Source organism: Oncorhynchus gorbuscha, linkage group LG07 (genome assembly GCF_021184085.1).
Source record: "Oncorhynchus gorbuscha isolate QuinsamMale2020 ecotype Even-year linkage group LG07, OgorEven_v1.0, whole genome shotgun sequence".
Classification (NCBI taxonomy): Eukaryota; Metazoa; Chordata; class Actinopteri; order Salmoniformes; family Salmonidae; genus Oncorhynchus; species Oncorhynchus gorbuscha.
In genome coordinates this window covers 20,891,755-20,904,842 of record NC_060179.1, presented here as the reverse complement: position 1 = coordinate 20,904,842, position 13,088 = coordinate 20,891,755, and the positions used below count along the sequence as shown (strand labels likewise).

The window sequence follows — 13,088 nt, the reverse complement described above, 5'->3', positions numbered from 1 at the left end:
AACATCTGGCCAAACAGACAATGTGACACAATGATACTTGACAAGGAACATGAGCCAACTCATTAGCCCTGTGCAAATATTATTCAGCTCAGAGAAAAAATGCAACAGACTAGTGTTTGCTTTTAAAGATAGTTAATAGCTGATGAGTTAGATTGCATAAACATGCTAAAGTTCCAACTACTAACTCCCTGACCATACTATATTAATGCACAATAAACAAGTGTCTAATGTCGTGCTGTATGCGAGCTTTACTTTGTTTGATTCCCATGACATATACTTTTAATTGATGTGAACTGGCAAATTCATAGCTCAAAAACTATTCAAAGTTTACTTGGAACACATGCTGTATCTTATAAATGACATTCTTCTTCCCGTTGCACAAAAAAAGCTAGTTTGTGTCTTGTCGTCATATGTCGATGATAACCGGGTAGGCTGCAAATCCATTTCACCTCCAACTCCATATCCAAGGACAGGAGTCTGACATCACAGTAGCCTAACCTGAAAACCACTGACCCTCAGCTCCCAAGGATTTTGTCAGAAGTGACAAGTCGAGACGTTTCTGAAATGTCACTTCATAAATGATTTACGTCAAGCCCGGGCCTTTTTCCTAAGAGAAGGAGAGGAATAGGGGGAGAAGAGAGAGGGAGTAGTAGTATTGGCAGAGGAAAGAGAGAGGTAGTATTGACAGAGGAAAGAGAGAGGTAGTCTTGACAGAGGAAAGAGAGAGAGAGAGAGTAGTAGTATTGACAGAGGAAAGAGAGAGAGAGAGAGTGAGTAGTATTGACAGAGGAAAGAGAGAGAGAGAGAGAGAGTATTGACAGAGGAGAGAGAGTGGTAGTATTGACAGAGGAAAGAGAGAGAGAGTGGTAGTATTGACAGAGGAAAGAGAGAGAGTGGTAGTATTGACAGAGGGAGAGAGAGTGGTAGTATTGACAGAGAGGTTTAATATTGACAGAGAGAGAGAGGTAGTAGTAGTGGTAGTATTGACAGAGGAGAAGAGAGGTAGTATTGACAGAGGAAAGAGAGTGGTAGTATTGACAGAGTGGTAGTATTGAAGAGGGGAGAGAGTGGTAGTATTGACAGAGGTATTGACAGAGAGAGAGAGTGGTAGTATTGAAAGAGGTATTGACAGAGTGGTAGTATTGACAGAGGAAAGAGAGAGAGTGGTAGTATTGAAAGAGGGAGAAGTATTGACAGAGGAAAGAGAGAGTAGTAGTATTGACAGAGGAAAAAGAGAGGGTGGTAGTCTTGACAGGAAAGAGAGAGGGTGGTAGTATTGACAGAGGAAAGAGAGAGAGAGAGTAGTATTGACAGAGGAAAGAGAGAGAGAGAGTAGTATTGACAGAGGAAAGAGAGAGAGAGTGGTAGTATTGACAGACGAAAGAGAGAGAGAGTGGTAGTATTGAAAGAGGAAAGAGAGAGAGTGGTAGTATTGACAGAGGAAAGAGTGAGAGAGAGTAGTAGTATTGACAGAGGAAAGAGAGAGTGGTAGTATTGAAAGAGGGAGAGAGTGGTACTATTGAAAGAGGGAGAGAGTGTTAGTATTGACAGAGGAAAGAGAGAGAGTGGTAGTATTGACAGAGGAAAGAGGGAGAGAGAGTGGTAGTATTGACAGAGGAAAGAGAGAGAGAGAGTGGTAGTATTGACAGAGGAGAGAGAGAGAGTGGTAGTATTGACAGAGAGAGAGAGAGAGAGAGAGAGAGAGAGAGAGAGAGTGGTAGTATTGACAGAGGAGAGAGAGAGAGAGAGAGTGGTAGTATTGACAGAGGAAAGAGGAGAGAGAGTGGTAGTGGTAGTATTGACAGAGGACAGAAGAGAGAGAGAGTAGTATTGACAGAGAGGAGAAGAGAGTGGTAGTATTGACAGAGAAAGAGAGAGAGAGTGGTAGTATTGACAGAGGAGAGAGAGAGTGGTAGTATTGACAGAGGAAAGAGAGAGAGAGTGGTAGTATTGACAGAGGAAAGAGAGAGAGAGTAGTATTGACAGAGGAAAGAGAGAGAGAGAGTGGTAGTATTGACAGAGGAAGAGAGAGAGAGAGAGAGTAGTAGTATTGACAGAGGAAAGAGAGAGAGAGTGGTAGTATTGACAGAGGAAAGAGAGAGAGAGTAGTATTGACAGAGGAAGAGAGAGAGAGAGAGAGAGAGTAGTAGTATTGACAGAGGAAAGAGAGAGAGAGAGAGAGAGAGTGGTAGTATTGACAGAGGAAAGAGAGAGAGAGTGTGGTAGTATTGACAGAGGAAAGGTCAATGGGAATGGTCACTGTGGAGGTGACAGGCTGTAATAGCACCCTATTCCCTAATATAGTGAACTACTTACCCGGAGAAAGGAAGTCCATAGGGTACCAGTTGGCTCAGCCACAGTCTTAGCAAACATAGAAGGGTTTAAACAACATGAGAGAATACTTAGCCCCAATGTCTACCATCCAGGATTCTGTATTTCTCAAGACCAATTGGAAAACCGAGGATTGGATTAGGATTTGATTTGATATCTCACCAAAAATGGCTTTTGGAACCATGTCATGACTTGACTTGAGTCAATCATCACTTTGGTTTGGTCATGTTTCTATGTTACCTCAATGTATAGGTAAGTATTGGTGCTTTGTTCTCAGTGTGAGCTCTTCCTGGTGTGTGTCTAGGCGTTGCATGGCTTTCTGTCCCTCACGATATTCTGTGGCCCGCTCTGTCCTACAGGAGCAGTACGTGTTCATCCATGACGCCATCTTGGAGGCGTGTCTGTGCGGGGACACCACCATCCCAGCCAACCAGCTGCGATCGGTCTACTATGACATGAACCGCCTGGACCCCCAGACTAACTCCAGCCAGATCAAAGAGGAGTTCAGGGTACTGTGTGTGTGTGTGTGTGTGTGTGTGTGTGTGTGTGTGTGTGTGTGTGTGTGTGTGTGTGTGTGTGTGTGTGTGTGTGTGTGTGTGTGTGTGTGTGTGTGTGTGTGTGTGTGTGTGTGTGTGTGTGTGTGTGTGTGTGTGTGTGTGTGTGTGTGTGTGTGTGAGGGCATGCGTTGTTCATCACAAATGCATAAGTATATTGGTGTACATAAATGCTCTTCACTCCAAGGCACAATTGAAGGTGTCTACCAGGCTCATATCCCTTCCTCCCTCCAGACTCTGAACATGGTGACTCCTACGTTGCGTGTGGAGGACTGCAGCATCGCCCTGCTCCCCAGGAACCACGAGAAGAACCGCTGCATGGACGTCCTCCCGCCAGACCGCTGTCTGCCCTTCCTCATCACCATCGACGGAGAGAGTTCCAACTACATCAACGCCGCTCTCATGGACGTACGTCTCACACACACACTCATTCTCACACACACACTCATTCTCACACACACACTCATTCTCACACACACACTCATTCACACACACACTCATTCTCACACACACACTCATTCTCACACACACACTCATTCTCACACACACACTCATTCTCACACACACACTCATCATCACACACACACTCATTCTCACACACACACTCATTCTCACACACACACTCATTCTCACACACACACTCATTCTCACACACACACTCATTCTCACACACACACTCATTCTCACACACACACTCATTCTCACACACACACTCATTCACACACACACTCATTCACACACACACTCATTCTCACACACACACTCATTCTCACACACACTCATTCTCACACACACACTCATTCTCACACACACACTCATTCTCTCATTCTCACACACACTCATTCTTCATTTCACACACACTCACACACACACTCATTCACACACACACACTCATTCACACACACACTCATTCTCACACACACACTCATTCTCACACACACTCGTAACCTTTTTAAATGACTTGCAGTGTCAGTCCTTGTGCAAGTCGTTGGATGTAAATGTACTGCTGGGAAAGTGCTGAGTCAATAGTGGAACTGTTCTTTTTGAATCATTGTGCTGAAATATGAAGATGTGGATAGGTCACTGTTCAATCACCGATCTACATAAAGGGCAGATTTGGCGCTTTGAATGAAGTGCAAACTTTATTAGTGGTAGATTAGTGGCATATTGGCTGTCTGTGACAACTTCTTTATTATGGAGAAAGGAGAGAGGCAGGGGGTGGGAGAGACACATAGAGGGAGCAACGGGGACGGAAGAGGGAGGAGTTGGGGAATAGTGTAGAGGGAGAAGGAAACAGAGAGAGAGCAAGGGACAGCGGGCGACTCAGCAGTCCTGGGGCGTCCTGTGGTTAAATAGCTGGTGTGTAAATAGCCCATCCATCTCTATAATAATCACCCCATGTTACTTAGCCAGCCATTTCCCAGCCAAACCTAAACAGTAGGGGGACAGTGTATCATGTTGATGGATGGCTAGTGCTTTTTCTGTGCTTCCACCAACAATTACATCCTCATCGAAAATGATTTAAAAAACAGATGGCTTTGGATGGATTTGTCCCATCGTCATGGAAATGGACATTCATAATTGCAATGTGTTTTTTGTCGAACGCAGCAGTATGACTCAGTTTGGATTGGCTTTACGGAAATAATGTGTCACCAATTATACTCATGCATATTTGGTATATACAATAAGGATATAGTATGTGGTCTTAGTGTTGATAGTGGAATTCATTCAGAACGGTCATGAATATCTGGAAATAAATACGTTCCATACATACAACCTCACATAGTAACCTGAACATGATTGTGAGAATTCTCTGCATTATGACTAAAGGCCAGATGACATGTCCTTGATCTTAGTGATGTAAATACTGTCTTTCTGTTCATTTTGGGGTTGCTGACTTTCTCTTCCTCGTCGTTTTCCTCCTCCACAGAGCTACAAGCAGCCGTCTGCGTTCATCGTTACTCAGCACCCCTTGCCCAACACGGTCAAAGACTTCTGGAGGCTGGTGCTGGACTACCACTGCACCTCTATAGTGATGCTCAACGACGTAGACCCAGCACAGGTAAGACTAACATACACACACACACACGAGAGGCCAATCAAGTCACTCCAAACCATGTGACGCCATGCAATCCTTTATCATACTATCAGACATTCCAGTCTCCGTCATAGACTAGTCATTAGTACATGATCATAGACAGATCGCTACCAGTAGGTTTGAAAGAGGAGGGGAAGGAGTCTGCCTCAAATGGCCTTGGGGCCCTGTCTGTCAAAATGTTCAAAGAATAGCAGGTGGCAGCATTTCCTAGCAACACCACCCAGCTGGGTTACTACACTATCCTCTCATTCCCTATTCTGACTGTAGCCCGGCAACAAGTACCACAGCTATAGCAATATATATATATATATACACAATGACATCAACTAGGCATTCCTATATATATGTGTATGTATGTTGGAATGCCTAGTTGATGTCATTGAGTTTTCTCTCATCTGCTGTTGAGGAGGCAGCTCAATAGAACAGGATAGTCAGGCGGTGTTTCACTCTCCTGAACTGTTAAATTGTAGATGTTTTTGTGTGTTTGAAGGCATGACCTTGAAAGACAATGAGAGAATTGCAGTTATCAAAAGAGGGTGAATGTGAATTCCAACGCAATCAATAGGCTCTCATTCAATGACTCATTTGATGTGTGTGTGTGTGTGTGTGTGTGTGTGTGTGTGTGTGTGTGTGTGTGTGTGTGTGTGTGTGTGTGTGTGTGTGTGTGTGTGTGTGTGTGTGTGTGTGTGTGTGTGTGTGTGTGTGTGTGTGTGTGTGTGTGTGTGTGTGTGCAGCTGTGTCCCCAGTACTGGCCGGAGAACGGCGTGCACCGCCACGGGCCCATCCAGGTGGAGTTTGTGTCAGCTGACCTGGAGGAGGACATCATCAGCAGGATATTCCGCGTCTACAACGCTGCACGGGTACGAAACAGAACACCACACACACACTCCTGTTCCTACAGTGACTATAGCAGACACACACTCACTCCTGTTCCTACAGTGACTATAGCAGACACACACACACTCCTGTTCCTACAGTGACTATAGCAGACACACACTCACTCCTGTTCCTACAGTGACTATAGCAGACACACACACACTCCTGTTCCTACAGTGACTATAGCAGACACACACCACATACACACTCCTGTTCCTACAGTGACTATAGCAGACACACACACACACTCCTGTTCCTACAGCTACTATAGCAGACATAGACAGACACACACACACTCCTGTTCCTACAGTGACTATAGCAGACACACACACATTCCTGTTCCTAATGTGACTATAGCAGACACACACACACTCCTGTTCCTACAGCTACTATAGCAGACAGGCACAAACACACACACTCCTGTTCCTACAGCGACTATAGCAGACACGCACACACACACATACACTCCTGTTCCTACAGCTACTATAGCAGACATAGACACACACACACTCCTGTTCCTACAGTGACTATAGCAGACACACACACACTCCTGTTCCTACAGCTACTATAGCAGACACACACACACACACACACACACACACACACACACACACACACACACACACACACACTCCTGATCCTAATGTGACTATAGCAGACACACACACACTCCTGTTCCTACAGCGACTATAGCAGACACACACACACTCCTGTTCCTAATGTGACTATAGCAGATACACACCACACACACACTCCTGTTCCTACAGTGACTATAGCAGACACACACACACACTCCTGTTCCTACAGTGACTATAGCAGATACACACCACACACACACTCCTGTTCCTACAGTGACTATAGCAGACACACACACACTCCTGTTCCTACAGCTACTATAGCAGACACACACACACACACATACACTCCTGTTCCTACAGTGACTATAGCAGACACACACACACTCCTGTTCCTACAGTGACTATAGCAGACACACACACACTCCTGTTCCTACAGTGACTATAGCAGACACACACACACTCCTGTTCCTACAGCTACTATAGCAGACAGGCACTCACACACACACACACTCCTGTTCCTACAGCGACTATAGCAGACACGCACACACACACATACACTCCTGTTCCTACAGCTACTATAGCAGACATAGACACACACACACACACTCCTGTTCCTACAGTGACTATAGCAGACACACACACACTCCTGTTCCTACAGCTACTATAGCAGACAGGCACACACACACACTCCTGTTCCTACAGTGACTATAGCAGACACACACAAACTCCTGTTCCTACAGCAACTATAGCAGACACACACACACACACATACACTCCTGTTCCTACAGCTACTATAGCAGACATAGACACACACTCCTGTTCCTACAGCTACTATAGCAGACATAGACACACACACACTCCTGTTCCTACTGCTACTATAGCACACACACACACACTCCTGTTCCTACAGCTACTATAGCAGACACACACACACACTCTTGTTCCTACAGCTACTATAGCAGACACACACACACTCCTGTTCCTACAGCTACTATAACAGACACACACAAACTCCTGTTCCTACAGCTACTATAACAGACATAGACAGACACACACACACACACACACACACACCTGTTCCTACAGCTACTATAGCAGACACACACACACACACACACACACACACTCCTGTTCCTACAGCTACTATAGCAGACATAGACAGACACACACACACACACACACACACACACACACACACACACACACACACACACACACACACACACACACACACACACACACACACACACACACACACACACACACACACACACACACACACACTCCTGTTCCTACAGCTACTATAGCAGACATAGACAGACACACACACACACCTCTTCCTACAGCTACTATAGCAGACACACACACACACTCCTGTTCCTACAGCTACTATAGCAGACATAGACAGACACACACACACAAACTCCTGTTCCTACTGCTACTATAGCAGACATAGACACACACACACTCCTGTTCCTACTGCTACTATAGCAGACATAGACACACACACACTCCTTTTCCTACTGCTACTATAGCAGACACACATACACACTCCTGTTCCTACAGCTACTATAGCAGACATAGACACACACACACTCCTGTTCCTACTGCTACTATAGCAGACATAGACACACACACACTCCTGTTCCTACAGCTACTATAGCAGACACACACACACACACACTCCTGTTCCTACAGCTACTATAGCAGACACACACACTCCTGTTCCTACAGCTACTATAACAGACACACACAAACTCCTGTTCCTACAGCTACTATAACAGACATAGACAGACACACACACACACACAAACTCCTGTTCCTACAGCTACTATAACAGACATAGACAGACACACACACACACACACACCTGTTCCTACAGCTACTATAGCAGACACACACACACACACACACACACACACACACACACACACACACACACACACACACACACACACACACACACACACACACACACACACACACACACACACACACACACACACACACACACTCTCCTGTTCCTACAGCTGCTATAGCAGACATAGACAGACACACACACACACTCCTGTTCCTACAGCTACTATAGCAGACAGACAGACACACACACACACACACACACACCTCTTCCTACAGCTACTATAGCAGACACACACACACACACACTCCTGTTCCTACAGCTACTATAGCAGACAGACACACACACACACACACACACACACACACACACACACACACACACACACACACACACACACACACACACACACACACACACACACACACACACACACACACACACACACACACAAACTCCTGTTCCTACAGCTACTATTGCAGACATAGACACACACACACCTGTTCCTACAGCTACTATAGCAGACTTAGACACACACACACACACTCCTGTTCCTACTGCTACTATAGCAGACATACACACACACACACACTCCTGTTCCTACTGCTACTATAGCAGACATAGACACACACACACTCATTTTCCTACTGCTACTATAGCAGACACACATACACACTCCTGTTCCTACAGCTACTATAACAGACACACACACACACACTCCTGTTCCTACAGCTACTATAACAGACACACACACACACTCCTGTTCCTATAGCTACTATAACAGACACACACACACACACTCCTGTTCCTACAGCTACTATAACAGACACACACACACACACACTCCTGTTCCTACAGCTACTATAGCAGACAGACACACACACACACTCCTGTTTCCACAGCTACTATAGCAGACATAGACACACACCCTCCTGTTCCTACTGCTACTATAGCAGACACACACACTCCTGTTCCTACAGCTACTATAGCAGACATAGACACACACACACTCACACACACACACTCCTGATCCTACAGCTACTATAGCAGACACACACACTCCTGTTCCTACAGCTACTATAGCAGACATAGACACACACACACTCACACACACGCACTCATGTTCCTACAGCTACTATAGCAGACACACACACACTCCTGTTCCTACAGCTACTATAGCAGACACACACACACACACACACACACACACACTCCTGTTACTACAGCTACTATAGCAGACATAGACACACACACACTCCTGTTCCTATAGCTACTATAACAGACATAGACACACACACGGTAATTCTAACACGTCCATTTCTCTCTCTCCAGCCACAGGACGGGTATCGCATGGTGCAACAGTTCCAGTTCCTGGGCTGGCCTATGTACCGGGACACACCTGTGTCCAAGCGCTCCTTCCTCAAGCTCATCCGCCAGGTGGACAAGTGGCAGGAGGAGTATGACGGAGGGGAGGGACGCACCGTCGTACACTGTCTGTAAGTACCTAGCAGTCATGTCTCAACCTACACCTAGTACTGCACAGTAAACCTTTACTAGCTCTGGACTTCCCAAATGGGTGGAAAGAGTAGGGGGTTCTTAGGTATTTGATGTAACCCCCCAAAACCACCCTTCTAATTCGATCCAACATAGCCGCCCAAAATGCCACCGGGGTCACAGTGACACTGGACCACTCCGATGGGACAGTGAGAAATGTCACTGTCCTCCTCTCTGATGGTGATCACATACACTTTCCATGGGGATGCAGTCCTCACAGCACACCATCCTGCCTTCTGACAGCCTTCTGCAAACTGACATTTTGAAGGCCCACCAGAAAGCGCTCAATGCTCATACAAACACTGGCAGTCATCAAAATGAACCGTTCAAGCACAAAGGAGTTTAAAGTTCCACTTCGTAATTCGAAAAACAACGAAATAGCAGCCCTGCCACTTGGTTTGCTATAAATCTCAGGAATGGGGCTGGACATATTCTTCAAGACTATATCATTAATTCAAAATCATTTCAAAAAAACAATCACAATATCTGTATCTCAATATTTGACCCATTAGTCTGGCCCAAGTATACTATTTAACTGGATAAATCAGTGTGATATCACAGTATGAATTTGAATGTGCAATCCGACCCAGGTGATCTCCACTTACTAAATAGGAGAAATAGAGGAGAGAGGCTGTTGAGTTTACCAGAGGGAGATAATCAAATCAAATGAGCTTGTAGTTCCCGATGCTGCCCAGATCTAGATCGTAATGCTCCGGTGGGAGAGGCCTCTGGGTGGGTCTCTGTCTCAGCTCAATCTGCCCTTCCTTATCTCCAGCAGCCCCACTTTACTCGGATATATGGAGGGGAGGAGAGGAGAGAGGGAAGCCGTGAGAGTCTCCCTCGTTTCCTGAGGCCCTAGTTGGGTGGGAAATCAAATCGTAAAACGGAGGGAGGGAGGGATGATGGGAACGGAGGAGTGTATGTGTGGACGACAGGGTCATTGTTGATGTAATCTGTGGCTGGTGCTGTTTAACAGGGTTACTGGCCTGGTCTGTAAGCCAGAGAGTCCAAAAGACTCACCCACATACAACTCTCATTAGAGTCTCCGAAGAGATTCCAATCGCCCCCGACCAGAGCAGCACACACACACACTTTAAACCAGAGACAATCAGCACACACAATACACACACTGAACGAAGCCAGCAGGGTCTGCCACTAAACAAACGTCAGAAAGACAACACTGACCCCACCCTCCAGTAAATGTTTAGACTGCTAGTTTAGTCTCAATCACAGAGCTCCCTCCCTGCATCCTTATGTCCAAACAACCTGGGCTATGACAGCCATCGCAACCGTCTCAACGTATCTTGAGCTACACCCTTTTCCCTATATAGTGCACTCCTTTTGACCAGGGCTCTATATGGGCAATAGTATGCCATTTTGGACATTTCACCGGAACATTCTTGAAACATGCTTAAGGCCAGAGACATGTGGAGATTGACAGAGGTCAACTGCTAAGGGGGTTGAGAGAGTATGCATCCACTGAACTCAAACTGCTTCCTTTGTGACGCTCTCCTCTTGCAACTCTTAAAAGCTCTTTGACTTTCAAGACAGTGCTGTAAAAACAGTAAATTTGCACATCTGGAAACGGTTCTGAGAAAGAGCAGCTTTTCATTTACGAACTACTTAGAGTGCCAGCAATAGGCTATGTTCCACACATTAGTGTCAGTGGGTAGCCAATAGTGTGCAATGGTGGATTGACAGTAGTGTGGCGCCATCTAGAGGGCAAAATCAAGAACAGCAAGCACAGAAAGTTTCGCTGATAAGTTTAGTCAAGCTCTTTGAAAGGAAAAAGAAAGGGGGGATACCTAGTCATTTGTACAACTGAATGCCTTCAACTGAAATGTGTCTTCGGCATTTAACCCAACCCCTCTGAATCCGAGAGGTGTAGGGGGGCTGCCATAATCGACATCCACGTCTTTGGCGCCGGGGGAACAGTGGGTTAAGTGCCTTGTTCAGGGGCAGAACATGTCATGAATCAACCACCATACATCACTGATAATGTTATTCATTAATGAAGCTTACAATTAGTTGGAAGTATCAAGCCTGCAGGTAGAACGTTTTTTAACTTGTATAATTACAAAGAAATAAAAAAGTTAAGATGATTTTAAGTCAGGGTTGCTAACGCTTAGCAATTCTGACAGTTTTTTTTGTGTGTTATAGGTAGATGTATATATGTATAATCATTTAATATTATGTCTTGTTCTATTATCTACCCCATTCTTTCTCCTTCCTTCCTTTCTTTCTTTCTTTCTCTCTCAGGAATGGTGGAGGACGCAGCGGGACGTTCTGTGCGATCAGCATCGTGTGCGAGATGCTCCGCCATCAGCGTTCGGTTGACGTGTTCCACGCAGTCAAAACACTGAGGAACAACAAACCCAACATGGTCGACTTACTGGTAAGAACCGGTCCTGATCTAGGATCAGTTTTCTCTTTTAGATCATAAGGAATAACATTACATGGATCGGGGGGGGGGGCACTGCTAACCCTTAGAGTGGTTTACTGGTCCTCACTACGAAGCCTACAGTTGGGTACTTCTGGGACAAGTCGGGTTGCCAAAGTCTATTCAACTTGAGTCCAGAATTATTAAGTGATTGAAATGTCTGTTGACGTTTACAATAAGGAGAAAATAATACTGTGAATAACTCAGCCATTATAATGAATTAAAGGCAAAGTCAATGCAGCCATGTCTTGTCCAGTCATCGTCAATAATGATGTACTCTTCTTCCCATTCATCCACAGGATCAATACAAGTTCTGCTATGAGGTGGCACTGGAGTACTTGAATTCTGGTTAGCTGGGCTGAAAGATACCCCCCCCCCCTAACCCCTGCACCACAGCCCTCACAGCTTACCTGGACTGAGTCTCTTAAACTTGAGTGAATGTTGGTTACTGGAGGATAGAACTGAACTGCTGAACAGGGTCATCCCATCGCACCTCTACGGATTTAGGCCGAGGGGAAGAAAGACGGTGTTTTGGAACCGGACGCTTTTGCACTGCCCCCCCCTGTCGCCTTTCTACGATAAAATGTCCCTGAACTTGATTATCTTTACTCTGTCTCATCCCTGACCCCCTCCCCCCACTCCCCCAACCCCTCTCTCCTCTTTCTACTAGACTGTGTTAGTATTTACCCTCGTCCTCCCCCGTCCCTCAGAACAGCACCTGATCACTGAACAGGAGTTGACACTGATGTATTCTACTGCCCCTATGTCACCCCCCCCCCCCTCCCCAACCCCTCTCTCC

The 13,088-nt window shown here is 45.7% G+C and overlaps 1 pseudogene; it reads left to right on the top strand.

Moving 5' to 3' along the window:
* Positions 1-13,088, top strand: part of LOC124039616 — a 306,037-nt pseudogene extending 292,949 nt beyond the window's left edge.